Here is a 19,112-nt window from a genome sequence, read left to right on the forward strand (position 1 = left end):
TATACCAGGGATCCCCAAGTGATGTAGCAAGATTCTCTCATCCTACCAATCAAGTGTACACTACCAGTCTACCTCGCCAGATTTTTTAGGTCTCTCAACAACCCCATATGGAATACTGAGTGGACACAAAAGTTGCGAAGTATTGCGAGCATTTGGGATCTTCGTAAAGCAAGGTTTCTATATTTTTTTTAAGCATTTGGAAAAAAAAAATTCAAGGAGAAATGGTTTTTTGGGGAAAAAAAAAACCTAAAAATACCGTACGATATCGTACCACTCGTACCGTACCGTACGAGCCTGTTCGTACGCGTACGAGAAACAACCATGCAGGTACTATTTAGCAGGTATAGTACATGTGGGCAGCAGGTACAGGCAGGTATTGTTCAGCAGGTACAACACGTGTGAAAGGGTACAGCAAGTACTGTTCAGTAGGTAAAGTAGATTCAGCAGATTTCAGCACATTCAGCACGTGTGTAATCAGCAGCAGCAGGTATAGCACATGTGAATTCAGCAAGCGGGTACAGCAGATTCACAGGTGTGAATTCAGCAGCAGTAGATTTAGGGCCAGGCGCGATGGAGAAAGAGAGAGGAGATAGCAGGTGATGGAGAAAAAATGCAGCCAGCCCTAGAAAATGTCCAGCCCTTCTTGTAAATGTGTGTGAACACATTAGCTTATAAATATTAAAGTTGGCTATAACTTATAGATTTTCATATTTTGAAAAGGGAAAAATGATAATACTTACCACCTGTTTACAGGCCATATTGCCATGCATTTCATGGCAGAGTGATCTTGCCACCTATCCTTTGCACAAAGGATGAAATTTTTGTAGGTGATGAATATGTGCGTGATTTGGATGTTGCATTTGCTTAGGTGCGGACATCCATTGCATGGTCTCAAGACAAGGATAAGAGGGCTGTCGATAAGCATAGACGGGACATGCAAGTCAAGGAAGGTGATTGGGTATTGCTGAAATTTGAGAAAGCTAGGCTTCAGAAGAGGCCAGGACGAGAGGGATTATACCCTAAGATTTTTACTCGGTATTAAGGACCCTTCAAGGTGATTGAGAAGATCAATGAAGTGGCTTACTATCACCATTTGGTCCATCTCCATTTCTGGAGCCACATCTATGGGACTGTCACTCCATAGAGCGGCGAGATTTGTGTCATGTTCACATGGGGCTAGGCCAGTGTCCCATGTGAAAGGGCCAGTCTTTTGGTGTCACATGGACGGGAGCCAGATTAGTGTCACCTGTGTGTGACCAGTGTTGCATCACATGGACGGGAACCAGTTTCGTGCCACCCGTGTGTGACTTGCTCCGTGCTGTATGGACAGGAGCCTGTTGGTGTCACCCGTGTATGGCCAAGATGGCGTCTTACCTATGGGATTGTCACTCCATAGAAAGACGAGGACATATCTTTATATTTCTGTCGCGCCAATTTTGTGCCCGACAGGAATCTCTTGTACAAGTTTCATGAAAGGGAGATTTCGTCCATTATATGTGCACATGCATTTATGCCTACATGCATAAATTTGTTTTTGCATGACTTGTTTGCGTGTGTCTGCTTGTTATGCCGTGCCAGTACACTGGATGGGGATGTCCCCAGTGTACTGTGGAGTGCTGTTTGCTGGCTTGGTGGTGTGGCGTGTGAACAGGTAGTAAGTATTTTCATTTTGGCCTTTTTAAAAGGTGAAATCCCTAAACTAGAGTAAACCTTAATATTTATAAGGTAATGTGTTCACACCCATTTTAAATAGGGGTTGGACATTTGCTTATGAGGGTGCCCAAAGTATTAAGTTGGTTTAAAGCCTTAAAAAAAAAGGCTTTTGCATGGAACCTTTTTGGAAAATACCCAGGTGTGAGGTTGGTGGCTTTTCTTGCCTCCTTCATGCTTGCTGTATCCGCCTAAGGAGCTGTTGTACTTGCCCCCTTATCTGTCCGTACTGTATTGGCTTTGCAGCCCTGCTGTACCCGCCTCCCTCAGCTGAGATGTATCTGTAAACAGTGTGGTTGTCCATGTGTACCTGAAGTGTTGGCTGTCCACATGTCCCTGCAAACAGTGTTGCCTGCCTTCTTGTACTTGCAAACAGTGTGGCTGCCCACGTGTACTGGAAGTGCTGGCTCCCCCACGTGTACCTGCAAATTGTGTTGGCTGCCACTTTTGTACCGGCTGGTTGCTCTGTTTACAGTAGCTGATTGCACCCATTTGTAGTACAACCAAAAGGGAAATGATCTTCGTTGTTGAGATTTGAATTAAAACCTATGCCAAGTATTTATTTCTATATTTTATTTTAAATTCATTTAACAATTAAAAGTTAAATGTTGTTATTTCAAGCTTTGTGTATGCAAGTTTCTTCTCCAGTTGCATACACCTTAGAAGGCCAAACCTGCAAAAAGGTGGACAGCCACCTAAAAAGAGCTTTCGGGACGTCCAGAAGGGAGGTAAAGCTGAAAATACCACATCCAAGGATCATGGGCCAAAGAAGAACAAATTTGGCTTCGCAAACAAAAGCATGAGGACGAGCAACCCAAGGCAAATGTGCATGCAGTTTCCGATGTGCAGGGAAACACGCAGCATGATGGAAAAGAGAGGATGGTATGCAAAGCATGGGACCAAATCAAGGATTAGTCTGCTCTATTTATGTTTGATGATTGTGAAACAGATAACTTCATCTCTACCCAGATGGCAGCCGCCTTGGGCATTGAGGTTGAGGACATGGAGCCTCAAATTGAAGCAGAAGCTGCCTTTGTTGGTAAAGAGGTGCAGGTTACCCCACTTATTGGGAAGTTGCGCATACATATTCAAGGTTATCTTGATCATGAGCATTTCTTGGTTTTTCCACTTAATGGATGTGATGTATTGCTTGGCGAGCCATGGCATCATAGGCTTGAGCCCCGCAAAGAGTACAAGACAAACATAATTTCCTTTATGCATAGAGGCCGCATGCATGTTATTGATGTTGGCAGGAAAGGGGATTCTATCCCAGTTGTATCTTACATCCAGATTAATAAAGCAATGAAAAAGAGTCTTTCAACGTACTTGATTTTTGTTTGTGATAACATTGAACCGAGTCATGAAAATGTGGATGTTTTGACTCAGGATAGGTTGAATTTTCTTCATGCATACAGGTGAACTACCTCCTCAAAGGCCCGAGGATCATCGCATAGATCTTGTGCCAAGTAGTTCTCCACCTAACAAACCCGCATATCGTGTGAGTGCCGCACAAGAAGAAGATATTATGAAGTAGGTTAATGAGCTTTTGGAGAAAGGTTTAGTTCAGTGAAGTTCCTCACCTTTTTGGTCTCCCATGCTTCTTGTTCAAAAGAAAGATGGGTCATTCCGCATGTGTGTGGATTATAGAGCTCTAAATAAGCTCACCATCAAGAAAAGATTTCCAATCCCGCGCATTGATTGAAAGGGAGCAAGGAAGGTAGCAGGTGATGCACAAGGTCCAATAGTGTGGTTTGGGGGCTGCAGCAAAGAGGCGTGAGCACACAGAGAGAGAGAGGCGTAGAGGTTCGAAAAACACAGAGAGAGAGAGATCGTACGATTTGGGGGAAAATCATTAGAGCATTTTGCCCTTGTGTTCCCTTTTATTAAAAGTAAGGTCTTGAGACCTTAAAAAAAAAAAAAAGTCTTTGGCCCAAGTTCAATGTGAACTTGGCCAAGGACTTTAAAAAAGAATCCTAAGCCTTAAAAAAAAAGGCCATGTACTAAGATATACAAGAGTACATAGAGGGGATCATTTAGGCCTGTAACCCAACAACCTCCCACTTAAAGGCATAAATGGCGCCTTTAAGCTAAGTCACTCCCACCATCTGTATGCATAGCTGATGTTGTGCTTTGGGTAAGCACTTAGTGAGAGCATCTGCAGGGTTTTGTGACGTATGTACCTTAACAACTGTGATAAGGCCATCCTCAAGCACTTCTCTAATGAAGTGATACCGCACGTCAATATGCTTTGTGCGTGCATGGAACATGGCATTCTTTGCCAGACATATGGCACTCTGGCTATCACAACCAAGCATAGGTGCCTTGTCAGGCAAACCAAACTCACTGCATAAACGTGCCAACCATATGGCTTCTTTGGAAGCCTCAGTGGCTGAAATATATTCAGCCTCTGTAGTAGACAGTGCAACTATCTTTTGTAGTCTAGAGCACCATGAGACAGCACCTCCTGCAAGAGTATATACATAACCACTTGTGGATTTGCGTGTATCCACATCACCAGCCATGTCAGAGTCACAAAATCCCTTCAATTCCAAAGGACCCTTACCATAACAAAGGCATTTGTTTTTAGTCCCTTTTAAATACCACATAATGGACTTTACTGCATCCCAATGCAATTTGCCTGGATTAGCCATAAACCGGCTCACAACTCCCACTGCATGGGCTATGTCAGGCCTAGTAGCAACCATAGCATACATAAGTGAACCACAAGCTGATGCATAAGGAACACCTTGCATATCATTGGTTGCCTGATCAGATTTGGGGCAATCATCCTTGGAGAGCTTAACATATGGCTGTAATGGCACACCAAGAGGCTTTGCATCAGCCATGTTAAACCTGTCCAGCACCTTTTCAATGTATTTTTCTTGAGACAAATACAATATGCGCTGGTCCCTTTGCCTTCTAATCCTTACTCCAAGAACATGTTCAGCTGCCCCAAGGTCTTTCATGGAAAACGCAGATTTCAGCTGCTGTTTAAGAGCATCAACAGTGCTTCTTTTCTTCCCAGCAATCAACATATCATCTACATAGAGCACAAGAATGATAGGGCTGCCATCCTCATCAAATTTTGTGTACAAACAATGATCTGCATGGCTCCTTTTGTACCCATGTTTGAGCATGAAAGCATCAAACTTTTTGTACCATTGTCTAGAGGCTTGTTTCAGCCCATACAAGCTTCTTTTAAGCCTACATCCAAATGTTCCTTTCCAGGAATAACAAAGCCCTCGGGCTGCTTCATGTAAAGTTCCTCATCAACATCGCCATGCAAGAAAGCTGTATGCACATCCATTTGGTCTAATTCCAAATCAAGGGCAGCCGCTATGGCAAACAATACACGCAAAGTGGTCATCTTCACTATAGGAGAGAACACTTCCTGAAAGTCTATGCCCTTCGTTTCAGCATATCCCTTTGCAACCAGCCTTGCTTTATACTTGGGTTTTGCATCAACTGTCTTGATTTTATACATCCATTTGTTAGGACTGGCTTTCCTTCCCTTGGGCAATTCCACGAAGTCCCAAGTATCATTTGCATGCAAAGCTTTGATCTCTTCCTGCATAGCAAGCTCCCACTTCTTACTGTGCTCACATGTCTTTGCCTCTATAAGTAAGAGGCTCCCCCTCATCTGTCAGCATAATATAATGCAAAGAGGGATCATATCTACTCACATTCCGCCTTGGACGAGTCGACCGCCTTACCCAATGATCCACATTCTCTGGCAATGGGTCTACATCAGGTGGCACAATCAAATCATCAACAAGGGGCTGCTGTACATCATTTTCAGCCCCGTTTTCAGCATTGCTATGTGGCTGCAAATGCCCTTCAAGAGCCTCATTTTGCTGTCCAACATCATCTGGCTCAAACACCACTGGTTCATCAACATTTTCAATCATATGTGGTGCATCCTGAGGGTCAAAATCAGGCCTAACAGGTGGCTGTACATGCTGAAATTTGACCTTTTTATGGTCATCCTTAGAGGCACAATTGTTTTTAAGCAGCCTTGCCTCATTAAAAACAACATCCCGGCTGCGCACAACCCTTTTGAGCTGAGGTAACCAAATCCTGTAGCCCATTTCACCTTCTTCACCATATCCCATGAAGAGGCCTTTAATGGACTTTGCATCCAACTTACTCCTCAACTCAGGTCTTACATGCACAAACGCTTCGCAACCAAAGACGCGTAAGTGATCATATGAAGCACGTTTGCCAGACCAAACCTCCTCAGGGATGTCACCTTTCAAAGACATGTGAGGGGATCGATTACATATATGCACTGCAGTTTTTAGAGCTTCTCCCCAAAATCCATGAGGGAGATTAGCTGTGGACAGCATGCATCTCACCCTCTCACATAGAGTCCTATTATATCTTTCAGCCACACCATTAGAAGAGGGGCTGTATGGAACAGTAAGCTCCCTCTTAATGTCCAAATTTTCACAAAATTTATTAAATTCACCACTTGTGAACTCACCCCCATTATCCGTACGCAAGCATTTCAGCTTTCTACTTGTTTGGGTGGTCACAAATGCATGAAACTTCTTAAACGCAGCAAAGGCTTCATCCTTAGATCTGAGCAAATGAACCCAAATTTTTCTAGAATGATCATCAACAAAGGAAACAAAGTAGTGTGCACCCCCCATAGATTTGGTAGGCATGCTACAAACATCAGAATGTACAAGATCAAGCACATTAGATTTGCGAGAGACACCGGAGTAATAAGAACTCTTCACTTGCTTACCATATTGACATTCATTACAAAAGTCAAGCTTTGTGCCTTTAGCATCAAGCTTATTCAAATTACCAAGCTTAGTAAGGCCTTTTTGGCTCATATGGCCAAGCCTCTTATGCCACAACTCCATATGTGAGTTAATTTCAGCCAAAGCAATAAATTTGCCCAACAAGGCCTTTCCATGCAAGCAGTAAAGTGTCCCTTTCTTTGTACCTTTCACAATCAGCCTTGAGCCTTTGGTAATCTTCCATGATCCTTTCTCAAACAAAATGCTGTAACCATGCATATCCATCTGGCCAACAGAAAGCAGACTTTTCTTGATTCCCGGCACATATCTAACATCATGCAAGACAAACTCATTCGTGCCATCTATAGAAAGATGCACGGTGCCAATACCCTCAATGGAACATGCATGATTGTTTCCAAGGTATACATGGCCATGGCTGCCTGCAGCAAAAGTAGAAAAACACTCCTTAATAGGAGTCACATGAAATGAAGCACCGGAATCGACTATCCAAGTCTGGGACAATACATCATTAACAGTCAACAAAGCATCAATGAGATCACTCTTGGTGATCTGCATGTCCTGTGCATGAACATTGAGAGAGGCATCAAACTCATGAGCATCATCGGCTGACAAAGTGGCACATAGGATGTCCTCTACATCTGACAGCTCCTCAATAACAACACTAGAAGCCACATTGGCCTTCTCTTTGTCCTTTGAGCTGTCCTGTGTGTCTGTCTTGACTTCCTTCTTCTCTTTCTTTTTGTCTCCACCGCTCTTCTTCCTTTCCAACTCTGCTTTGCAGTACCTGCATTCGGGTTTCTTGTGACCTTTCCTGCCACATTGATAGCATGTCACATCACCCTTGCCTTTGCTGGCATTTCCCCTTTCTTTACTCTTACTCTTACTCCTCTGTGCATAAGCAGTCTTCTTCTCTGTCCTGCCTCTAACCATGTTGGCTGAACTGCCACCTTCTCCACATGCTTTCCTCCTGATTTCTTCGTTCAATATAGAACCCCTAACACCATCAAAGGTCAAATTGGGATTGTTTGACAATGAGACCACCAATGTCTCCCAAGAATCAGATAGAGTCATCAGCAAGAAGATAGCTTTGAGCTTATCATCAAAAGGGGGCAAACCTGAGTCCTGTAAGTGAGATAGAGTACCTGTAAACAACGACAAGTGCTCTGCAGCGCTCTTGGACTCATCTAACTGCATGCCAACAAGTTTTCGCATCAAATGCACCTGATTAACTGGCGTTGTATTCTCATACGTTGCCTTCAACTTCTCCCACAGCTCAAAAGGGTCACAGGAGCAAATTGGGCCAAAATATGCAAGTTTCGGAAAGAATAACAAATTCTGAATTTTTTGTGCAGAAAATTCAGTGAGCGAATTCTTGCCTAAAAACAACAAATGTTGTTGTTTTTACCCTCACAGAGCATTCATAATGCAAAAACACAGCAATTGGGAGCATCTATAGGCGAAAGCCCCAATTTCTGGCATGAAATTGCAGCAAATTGACTCACAATTGGCCTTTCGGAACCAAAACTTGCTCAATGTTAAGAGATTACAGCAAATTAGACACTCCCCAATTCAAATACATCGAATGTGCACCTGTGTAAACCTGCGTAAACCTGCAATTTGCTGTAAACACCTGTTTCTGGGACCTGTTTTCAGCAATTTTGCCGATTTCGGGTAGTGGGGACCAAGTACAATCGTTCCCACAAGTTAATACATCTTTGGAGAACCTGCAGTTTGCTGTTATGACCTGTTTTTGACCTAATTACAGCCTGTTTTGGGCTGTTTTGATACTCTAGTTACCCCAGACGACCCCGGAAGCAAGGGGGTTTGCGATGGAAGCGAGAAATAGCGCGTGAAAAGCACTTCTTGCTTGCTGTCCAGCCACCTGCGCATAGGATTTTGAAACCCTAATGGGCTCTGATACCAGTTGAAAGGGAGCAGGGAAGGTAGCAGGTGATGCACAAGGTCCAATAGTGTGGTCTGGGGGCTGCAGCAAAGAGGTGTGAGCACACAGAGAGAGAGGCGTAGAGGTTCGAAAAACACAGAGAGAGAGAGATCGTACGATTTGGGGGAAAATCATTAGAGCATTTTGCCCTTGTGTTCCCTTTTATTAAAAGTAAGGTCTTGAGACCTTAAAAAAAAAAAAAAAGTCTTTGGCCCAAGTTCAATGTGAACTTGGCCAAGGACTTTAAAAAAGAATCCTAAGCCTTTAAAAAAAGGCCATGTACTAAGATATACAAGAGGGGTCATTTAGGCCTGTAACCCAACATTGATGACATTTTGGATAAGCTTGATGGCCCGGCTTGTTTCAGCCGTATTGATTTGAAGAGCAGTTATCACCAGATACGATTGGTGCCAGAGAATGTCCACAAAACTACATTCAGGATAGTTTTTGGATTGTATGAGTTTTTGGTGATGCCTTTTGGTCTCACCAATGCCCCAACCACATTCAATCGTATGATGGATAGGATATTCTGACCCCATCGAAAATTCACAGGCGTATTCTTTGATGACATCTTGGTTTTCTCCAAGAATGAGCAAGAGCATAAGACTCATTTGGTCACAGTATTTGAAGAGTTGTGGAAACATAAACTCTTCATTAATGCCAAGAAAAGTGAATTCTTTCTTTCGGAGATACACTATTTGGGCCATATTGTATCCAAGGATGGTGTAAGAATGGATCTTGCCAAGATTGAAACCATTGGAAATTGGCCAGAGTTGCAAAATGTACATCAAGTACGTAGCTTTCTGGAGCTATGTTCATATTACAGGCGTTTCATAAGGCATTTTGCTATGATTGCCACGCCTCTACATGATCTCACGACGAAGAAAGCCACTTTTAAATGGACCCCTAAGGAGCAGTATGTCTTCTTGCAACTCAAGAATGCTATCATATGTGGACCCGTATTGATTGTTCCCGACTTGCAAAAGCCATTCATGGTGGAATGTGATGCATGTGAGAATTGTATAGGGGCTGTCCTAAATCAAGAAAGTCATGCAGTTGCGTAGGAGAGCCATCGATTGCATGATGCTAAGCTTCAGATGGACATCTATGAGAAAGAGCTCTTGGCGGTAATTCATGCCTTAAAGATATAGAAACATTATCTTCTTGGGGCTGAATTTGTAGTTAAGAGAGATCATCAAAGCCTGATATATTTTCTATCTCAAACAAAGCTCTCGGAGAAGTAGACGAGAATGGAAAACTTTCTTTTAATGTTTCATTTTCAGATTCTATACACTCCGGGAAAGATTGTATATACTCTGGGAAAGAAGAATGTAGTGGCAAATGCATTGTCCACGAGGCCTTATGTGGCTGCAGTTTCAGTGGCCTCTCATGGGGACTTATCTGCCATGCAAGATTTGTATCATTTGGATGCTGATTTTTGCCATATATGGACTGATTTGATGGCTGGTCACTCACATGCCTCTTATGTGATCAAAGAGGGTTATCTTATGAAGGATAACTGCTTATGTGTGGTGAAAGATATGCGTCCAAAGGTTATGAAGGAATGTCATGCTCCACCTTATGCTGGTCATAGAGGTATCATGCCTACTACACGCATGATTGAGAGATATTTCTTTTGGCTAAGCATGCGTAAAGACATTGAGGCATATGTACGTGCATGTCTTACTTGCCAAAAGGTGAAATTTGATAGGCAAAAATCTCCAGGTTTGCTTCAGCCATTGCCTATTCCCTCGTAGCCATGGGAAAGCATTACTATGGACTTCATTATGGGCCAAACTTATTCTTCTTTGTTCCAATGTCTTTATATAAGGTATTTTCAGCTTTACCTCCCTTTTGGGCTTCTCGAAAGTTCTTTTAAGGTGACTGTCCACCTTTTGGCAGGTTTGAGACAGCCCTCTCTTTGCCCTTGGAACTCCCATTATCTTGCTTAATTTTAAGCACCAATTGCTCCGTAGCAAGAGAAAATTCGCTACTTAAGGGTGTGTTTCGAGTGCAATTCAATGCCCGAACGATAGGCTAGTTGCAACCCGGAGTAAAACTTCCTTTTCTTCTCATCTTCGGAGAGATGCATAAAGGGAGTAACCTCAAGCAAGACCTTACAAAACTTGTTCACATATTGTTGCACTCTCATTGTCTTTCTGCTCAAGTCCATCCCACTTCCGTGTGAGAGTTTACTCTGCATTTGGAGGCAAAAATTGGGCATAAAACTTATCCTTGAACTCTTTCCAAGTTCAAATGGGATCCTTGGTGGTCTTTTCGGTGATCCACCAATGTGCGGTTGTCCCCTTCAAGAACATGCTTGCATGGCGGACTTTAGACTTCTCGAGATGAAGTCCTCATCAGTGAAAGCAATGTCAAATTGTGCCACAAATGCTAGCACCTTAGATGCATCATATCCCCCATGAAAGGCATCAAACTTGACAGACTTATCACCTGCCTTAAACTCCTTGAGCTTTTTGGCATGTGACTCATGTTCTTCCCTCTTCCTCTTCCCCTTATCCAATACAACCCTCTCTGCATGGGCTTTATGAGCAACCAAAGGTGTTTCACGAGGCACGGTGGCATGTGCTCTATGAATCTGTGGCCCAGATGCATGTGACCTCCCTGAATGATGCAATGTCTCACCACGAGATAACTCAATGAGCAAAGTTTTTCAGCTTGCATGCCAACCGCTCTCACCATGAAATACATGCTTTGAATCCACTAGGCCATCATGCCTTCCACTGGCTCCCACATGCACATACAACCGTTGTGGTGATGGGTCACCATGCTTCAAACGAGGTGGATTCTTGAACATTAACTCCCCAACCTCTCCCTCTTTGAGATCACCCTTTCGGATGAGATAGGAGAGTGCCAACTCCCTTGCCTTCTCACCCACTTCACGAGCCATGGACTCAAAGGTCATATCCACCATAGCATCAGCTTTCTTTGCTTCAATGACACTTTGTACATGAGGATTTTCATGCAAAAATTTCAGTTCTTGCTCCTTTGTCTACAAAAGCTTCTTCATGTGTTCCAATTCAGCCCTCAATGCATTGGGCTCATCCTCATGCATAGGCTCTTTTCCACGAGATGGTTGTCCCATCAAAGCACTGTCATAAACTATCAGAACAAGGGTAGGACTAGGGGGAGTTGGGCGGTTCAGGAGAGTCCAGACTAGTGTGGACGGCCAGGGCTATAATTAGGGTCCCTATATCTGGCGGTTGGGTGGAGAGTTGGCCTATTCTCTTCTAGGAGTCTTCATGGAGGTCTCATGGTGGCCTCTCACTGCTGGTATCAGAGCTGGTTATGCATCCATCCTTTGCTTTCCTCTGCATAGGAAGCTCTCCTAACCAACAACACAGCAATCCCTCGCCTTGTCTGCTAGCCTGTGGGAGAAAAAGTTGCGCACTACAACCTGTGGGAGTCAGACGACAAACCACCTGTCACCATTTGGCCACCCAATTGGTCCACCCGTGCTTGCTCATCATGTATGTACATTGGACTGGTGTCCATGGCAGTTGTATATACCGGGGATTGATGCCACTCATGTGATACTATGGACTTGGCTTTCCGTTGGGACTTGTGCCTCTATGTACATGCCCAGAAATGCCTGGTGGATTGTTCCACTGGGTCTGGTACCTCGTGTACTTGCCTGGAGCACGTCTATTTTGGTACAGTCTCATGAACGGGGATTGTCCATACCAATGCTGCATTACATAGCATCTTTATGTGCTTGCTTGCAATTGAAATTGCATGTTGTTTTCATGCTTGCTTGACCAATGTGTAGTTCCGGGTTAGAAGACGCCCGCCCGTGAAACGTGCGTGTGAAACTGTCTGCTGACATGGTTATGTGGCATGTGACAGGTGGTAAGTATTAGTCATAAACCTAGCCTTAGGAGTTAGCACCAATTTATAAGTGAGTGTGTACACACTTCATTAAGTTTTGGGTGACCAAAACTCACTTATAAATTATGACCAGCTCGGTGTTCACACACACTGATGTCCCGAGGTGGACATAACCCAACGTCCACTGCCCAGACCTTATCCCCTTTGTACAAAGAGAGTAACCAGCCATGTGTCCACTCTCGCTTGCTCCACAAAGCACCTGCCTGCCACCTACACTGGACAACTCACCACCTCACTTCTCCTCCTCTCTCTAGAGATTGGCGCCTCGTTTTCATGAGGACTGTTGGGCTGCATTTTCTACACTATCTCCTTCCCAACTCCATTTCCAAGCTTGCTAAGGTGTTTCTCAAGCTTCCAAGAGTGTTTCTGGATGCTAATCACTCTCCTACACACTCCCAATTACAGAGATTCAGCAAAACAGCTCTCTTTATTGCTGTAATTTTTGGTCTTTTGTTGAAACCCTAATTTCAGCCCTCCTTTCTCAAGTTGAACCATAGGGGAAGCTTTCCCAAGGTTCCCTTCATCCTCTTGAAGACTTTTGTCACAAAGAAATGCGACAAATCGAAGCTCTCATCACTCCAAGGACTTCCATCACTCCAAGGACTTCCATCACGAAGACTTCCATTGTCATCGACTCTACTTGCAATTGGTAAGCTTTAATGCTTAAATATGGAAGCAAGTAGCAGGAGGGAGGAACCGGATTACAAGATGACATACCTTGTGTAGTGTTCTCTTGTCCTACGTGCTCTCTTGCAGATTGTTGCTACCATGTGTTGGTGGAACAATAGAGAGCAGATGGTAGGGAACATGGGCACTTGAGAGGGTAGTGTGGATTGCAAGTCTACATCGACAACCACTTGTTTGCAATACTGTATTCATATGTATTGGTATGGAAATCTGGTCATAAATGCCCATAACACTATGTACTTGATTCTCCCAAAATCAATATACTTTATTTGAGGGAGAGGTCAGCCATTCTGGCTCATAGTGTGTCTCTTGTCAATTCAGCAAATTACTTCTTGTATTTCAGCAAGTGTCCATCAAATCTTAGTATGTAAGTGTATTGATTAGCATTGTGTTCAACCAAGTTACACCACCTGTAACATGTAGCAGAAGTATTCGTAATTAAGGATCCTGTCACACAAGTCTCACACCACCTTCTTTTATCCTAAGTTTTGCAAGTTTAGCAATCCACTTTTATCACTTCAAACTTTCAGAGATTTAGAGAGAGATATATAGAACTATACACCAGATTGGGTCCCGAATTACCCACTAAACGGCCCCCTCCTATTGCTAGGAGTATTTGCTTTTATTACTTTGAACTTTGAAGAGAATGACTTTGGACTAACTTTGGATTGTAGAAAAGCCAAACGCAAGATCTCTGAAAGACCAAGAGTCGGGCTGAACTTACACGGCTGATGACCGATCTCAAGCCTATGCACTCTTCCGAATGGAATGTAAGAAGGCTGCAAATGTAAGGCTGAGATATGGGCTGTTTGGGACTGTTTCTAGGCTATGTATGAATGCTGTAAATGAATGAATGCGTGCGTTTTACCTTCAACGGATGGCTGTAGCAAAACGATGAAGAGATGAATGCTGAAAACTGTTTGTATGCAGAAAACGCAAGGTTCTCTAAAGGCTGAATGCTGAATACTGCTGCGTTTTGATGATGGAGGGCAGAATGCTCAAGCTATGATGCTCCTAGGGCTGTAGGATGTAAACCTTGCTCCAAAACGTTGAAGATAGATGGGATCTATGGACTGCATGCTGAATCGTTGATGAGCTTAGTGCTGATTGCTGAGATAGATGAGGTATGAATACAAGTGAAGGCTATTTATATGAACAAGGGCTGGTCGGTTGGCAACTAATGCTGGCCAACTGTAGCATAAAGTGCTACACGACTTGCTACATGGATAAATAAAGCAATGATAGTATTAAATGCTGAAAAAATAATAAATAAATACTATGAAACATGGAAAAAATACCATATAAACTTTTGAGGCTTCTGCAATGTTCTAGATGGCTTAAATGCATATGGGATGAATGCTATGCAAGAATGCACACATGTCTTGATGCAAACTCTAAGGCTTCTATGACATCTATATGCATGAATGATTCTTTCCTAGTGGGTTAAGGGACTTTGACTGATTGACTCTCTAAGGCTGAGGAATGACCTACGTAGCTCGTGCCTGACATTGGAAAAATAATAAATAAATACTATAAAACATGGAAAAAATACCATATAAACTTCTAAGGCTTCTGCAATGTTCTAAATGGCTTAAATGCATATGGGATGAATGTTGTGCAAGAATACACACATGTCTTGATGCAAACTCTAAGGCTTCTATGACATCTATATGCATGAATGATTCTCTCCAAGTGGGTTAAGGGACTTCGACTGACTCACTAACTGACTCTCAAGGTTGAGGACTGACCCATGTAGCTCGTGCCTGACATATCCTGGACTGAGGATTACAATGGGGTCACGGCATACGATAAATATCAAATCCTAAAGGGTTCTACTGCTGTATAGTGTTGCACTGATGATGAGCCATCTTGTCACCATGCACTACAGTGCACAGTGCATGTGACAGTTTGAGTATTAAATCTCTCAATTCTGTCATATGTGAACAACACGTTAGTGCTATGCATAATAATGAACAAACTCAAATTATTCCTAAGCTCACTCAACAAGTTTCTAATTCTTTGCAAAGTCTTTTGCTTGAATTTCATGATATGTTTCCAAGTGACTTGCCGTCCGATTTGCCCCCTGAGCGCAATGTTCAACATGTCTTTGAAGTGCTCAAGGATACTAAACCAATCTGCAAGCCTCCATATAGACTTAGCGCTAGTGAAGCCCGTGAGGTAGAGCGTTAGCTTGCTAACTACCTCACCAGGAGCTTCACTAGGCCTAGCAATTCGCCATGGACATTACCAATTTTATTGGTAAAGAAAAAAGATGGCTCTATGCATTTATGCAGGGACTATCGTGGTTTGAATGCAATCACGATAAAAAATAAGCATCCGTTATCGCCAATTGATGAGCTTTTGATCAATTGCAAGGTACACGATACTTTAGCAAGATTGACTTAAGATTCGGCTATCATCAAGTTCGCATCCGCATGAAGGATGTGCCTAAGACAGTTTTTCGTACAAGATTTGGACATTACGAGTTTTTGGTTATGCAATTTGGTCTAACTAATGCTCCAGCTACGTTTATGACACTTATGGATAGCATCTTACACCCGGATCTTGGTCAATTCGTTGTAGTATTTCTTAATGATATTTTGATCTTAAGTCGCACCGAGGAAGAGAATAAAGCAACTCTCCACCCAACCGCCGGATATAGGAACCCTAGCCGGGTAACTCTAGCCCTGGTTATCGACACTAGTCCAGACTCCCTTGAACAGCCAAACTCCCCCTAGTCCTACCCTTGTCCCGACATTACTTAAACCCTCTCAAGAGGCTTGGGCCTTCCCTGCAATGCAAGATTGACTTAAGATTCGGCTATCAGCAAGTTCGCATCCGCATGAAGGATGTGCCTAAGACAGCTTTTCGTACCAGATTTGGACATTACGAGTTTTTAGTTATGCCATTTGGTCTAACTAATGCTCCAGGTACGTTTATGACACTTATGGATAGCGTCTTACACCCGGATCTTGGTCAATTCGTTGTAGTATTTCTTAATGATATTTTGATCTTAAGTCGCACCGAGGAAGAGAATAAAGCAACTCTCCACCCAACCGCCGGATATAGGAACCCTAGCCGGGTAACTGTAGCCCTAGTCGTCGACACTAGTCCGGACTCCCTTAAACAGCCAAACTCCCCCTAGTCCTACCCTTGTCCCGACATTACTTAAACCCTCTCAAGAGCCTTGGGCCTTCCCTGCAATGCATCAGAATCTCGTGAAGCACTTGATTGATCCCTTGAATTTGGCACTTTCAAAGGATTGCCTTGGTTGTCCATTGGATCGAGTGTATGTGATTTCTTCTGATTTCAAAGCACCGTGTCTCCTCTTGAGAAAGAGAGACAACCGGGCTCTAATACCAATGCAAGTGCTCCCCACGGGAGACCAACCACAATCGGAAAACAAATGCACAAACTTAGATCACTTAACCTTGATAATAATGACATAAGCATCCACAAATCAAAAAATGACAATGTACAACTTGACACCGCCACTGAGGCCGGAAAGAGCCATCCCCCCCTCAATACAATATGTATTTCTTGGAGTATTTGATGATTACAAGTTTCACGGGCCGGAGAGCCAATTTGTCCAAAACATGGAGTGAAAATAAATACCAAAATAGTGTATATGTTAATGAAGAATTCCGTTGATGAAGACCAATGTCGAGCAATCCTCACCTTTCGTGGATTAAGCATTTGCACGAAACTAGTGTTCCGGGACCGTGCACGAATAGCCATTCCCGTACTAACACCTGGCAAAGTGCTCAACTACGATGACAGAATGGCCGGTTCTTCCAAAGAGGCACTCCCAACTTCAATACTGGTCTTTTGTCCCGACCTCTAGCACCCTGGCTCTTGCATTCTCAAGAGATCCACTAGAAGGAAGAGAGTGTCACATGCACTCTGCACCGTAGTGCATGGTGACAAACTCGCTCATCATCATCATCAGTGCAACATTTGTACAGTATTAGTTCCATTCAGGATGATATTTGTCGTATGCCGTGACCCCATTGTAATCCTCAGTCCAGGATAAGTCAGGCACGAACTACATAGGTCATTCTCAGCCATAGTCAGTCTAAGTCCCTTAACCCACTTAGAGAGACGCATTCATGCATATACAGTCAGTAGATACCTTAGGGTTTGCATCAGAAAGCATCTTGCATATTGCACATCATTCATGCATAGCATCTAGACCATTGCAAGAACCCCAGATAGCATCCAGTATTTATCTAGGATTTTTCTGATATTTTTTCCATTATTTTCAGCATTGTTCACAGCATTTATACATTATTTATGGACATGAGCAATCGGCCAGCTCTGTAGCCAGCCGACTGGCTCATTCAGCCCATATAAATACAGCCCTTGCATAATCATTCCATCATTCATTCATATTCAGCCAAGGAGCATTTAGGCGCTTAGCATCTTCAGCACAAGGAGCCAAGCAATTGCAGTTTCAGCCTCCTCATCTCAGCATTTTCCTGCTACAGCAGTAGAAGCCTCAAACGCATGAGCATTCAGCCATCTACATCAGTAAAACGTATCAGTTCGGCATTCAACCTTGCGTTTTCTGCATCCATATAGTTTTCAACATTCATCCATTCATCGTTTTGCTCCAGCCACTTGGTGAAGGTAAAACGCAGCATTTACATTCATTTACAGCATTCATATACAGTCTAGAACAGTCCGAAACAACCCCTCTCTCAGCCCTAGCTTTGCATCCCTCCCTCATACCATTTGGAAGAGTGCATAGGCTCGAGATTGGAGTTCAGCCCAACACTTGGTCTTCATAGGTCTTGCGTTTGGCTTATCGTCAATCACACCATCAGTCTCTTTAAAGATAATAAAGCAAATACTATCTCGGTAACGGGATAGGGGGCCCTTCAGTGGGTAGTTCAGGACCCCATACGGTGTACAGTTCTCATCTCTCTCTCTCTCATATCTCTCTAAAGTTTGAAGTATTAAAGTGGATTGCTACACTCGTGAAACTCAGGATACAGAAGACGGTGAGAGCATTTGTGTGACAGGATCCTCCAATACGAAGACTTCCGCTGCATCTTACACAGAGAAAGAACATTTGCAAGAAAACTCTGCAAAACAGAGTGGAGAGAATTTACATGCACAGAAATCTTGAACAAGAGAAGAAAAAACCTGGTGTTGCTATATGAGTCGATTGCCATTCCACGTGGAGTTGTATGGTATAGCCCAGAGGCGCGTACAGATCAGACACAAGCTGTTTAGGGTCATGTACGGCATGTACAAGGCGGGTACGGTTGTGTAGTACAAGTTTGAATTGATATGGGACAGGTACATGTTGTACGGAGCAATAATAAGATTACATAGGGCAAGTACAGGCTGTGCAGGTACACGATGTATGGAGCAGGTACCAGCAGCGTATAAGGCATGTACTGCTATATCAGTCCAGAGAGCGGAAGAGCCAACGGAGCCCTGTTTCTGCTGGAGGAGAGAGAGTGTGTGTTCGGTGCTTCCATTTCAGTCCACCGGGTGAAATGAGAAAGAGTCGCCGGGTGCTTCAATATGTCGAGTGAGAGAGGAGAGAGATTCGCTTCGACTGCGAAAAGAGAGAAATTTGGCAAAGGTTCCTTCCTCCACGCCTTCCTCTCTGTGGCTCCCGTTCAGTATATTTACGTGTGTGATCTTCATTGCAAGTACACGACTTTCTTTAAATGAATTTTGGACACCCACACTTATTATTACCCATGGCTAATAGTTTTAATGAATGTGAACACATAGCCTTATAAATACAAGGCTTATCATAATTTAAAAATTACAACCTTAGAAAATGGGTTAAAAAGAATACTTACCACCTGTTTACATGCCACACCAACGCGTCAGCAAATAGGCACATCCACGATACACTAGAGAGCGTCCTTGTCCAGTGCACTGACATGACATAACAGGCAATCACACGAAAACAAGTCACACGAAAACAAATCCACCATACAAAGATAGATGCACGTGCACATGTAATGGACAAAATCTCCCTTTCATGAAACTTGTACAAGACATTCTGGTCGGGCACAAATTTGATGCGACAGAATGCGAAAACCCTGGTCTTCCTATGGAGTGACAATCCC

The 19,112-nt window shown here is 43.3% G+C and overlaps 1 protein-coding gene and 1 pseudogene across 1 annotated transcript in view; both read right to left on the minus strand.

Annotated features, from left to right (window-relative positions):
• LOC147636146 (uncharacterized) overlaps nt 1-19,112 on the minus strand; it is a 36,843-nt gene that overhangs the window by 13,181 nt on the left and 4,550 nt on the right. The gene's annotated exons all lie outside the window — the stretch shown is intronic.
• On the minus strand, nt 6,821-7,509 carry LOC147636147 (uncharacterized; annotated as a pseudogene).

The sequence above is a fragment of the Cibotium barometz genome, chromosome 8 (genome assembly GCF_041138505.1).
Source record: "Cibotium barometz isolate CiBa-2024 chromosome 8, ASM4113850v1, whole genome shotgun sequence".
NCBI classification, from domain to species: Eukaryota; Viridiplantae; Streptophyta; class Polypodiopsida; order Cyatheales; family Cibotiaceae; genus Cibotium; species Cibotium barometz.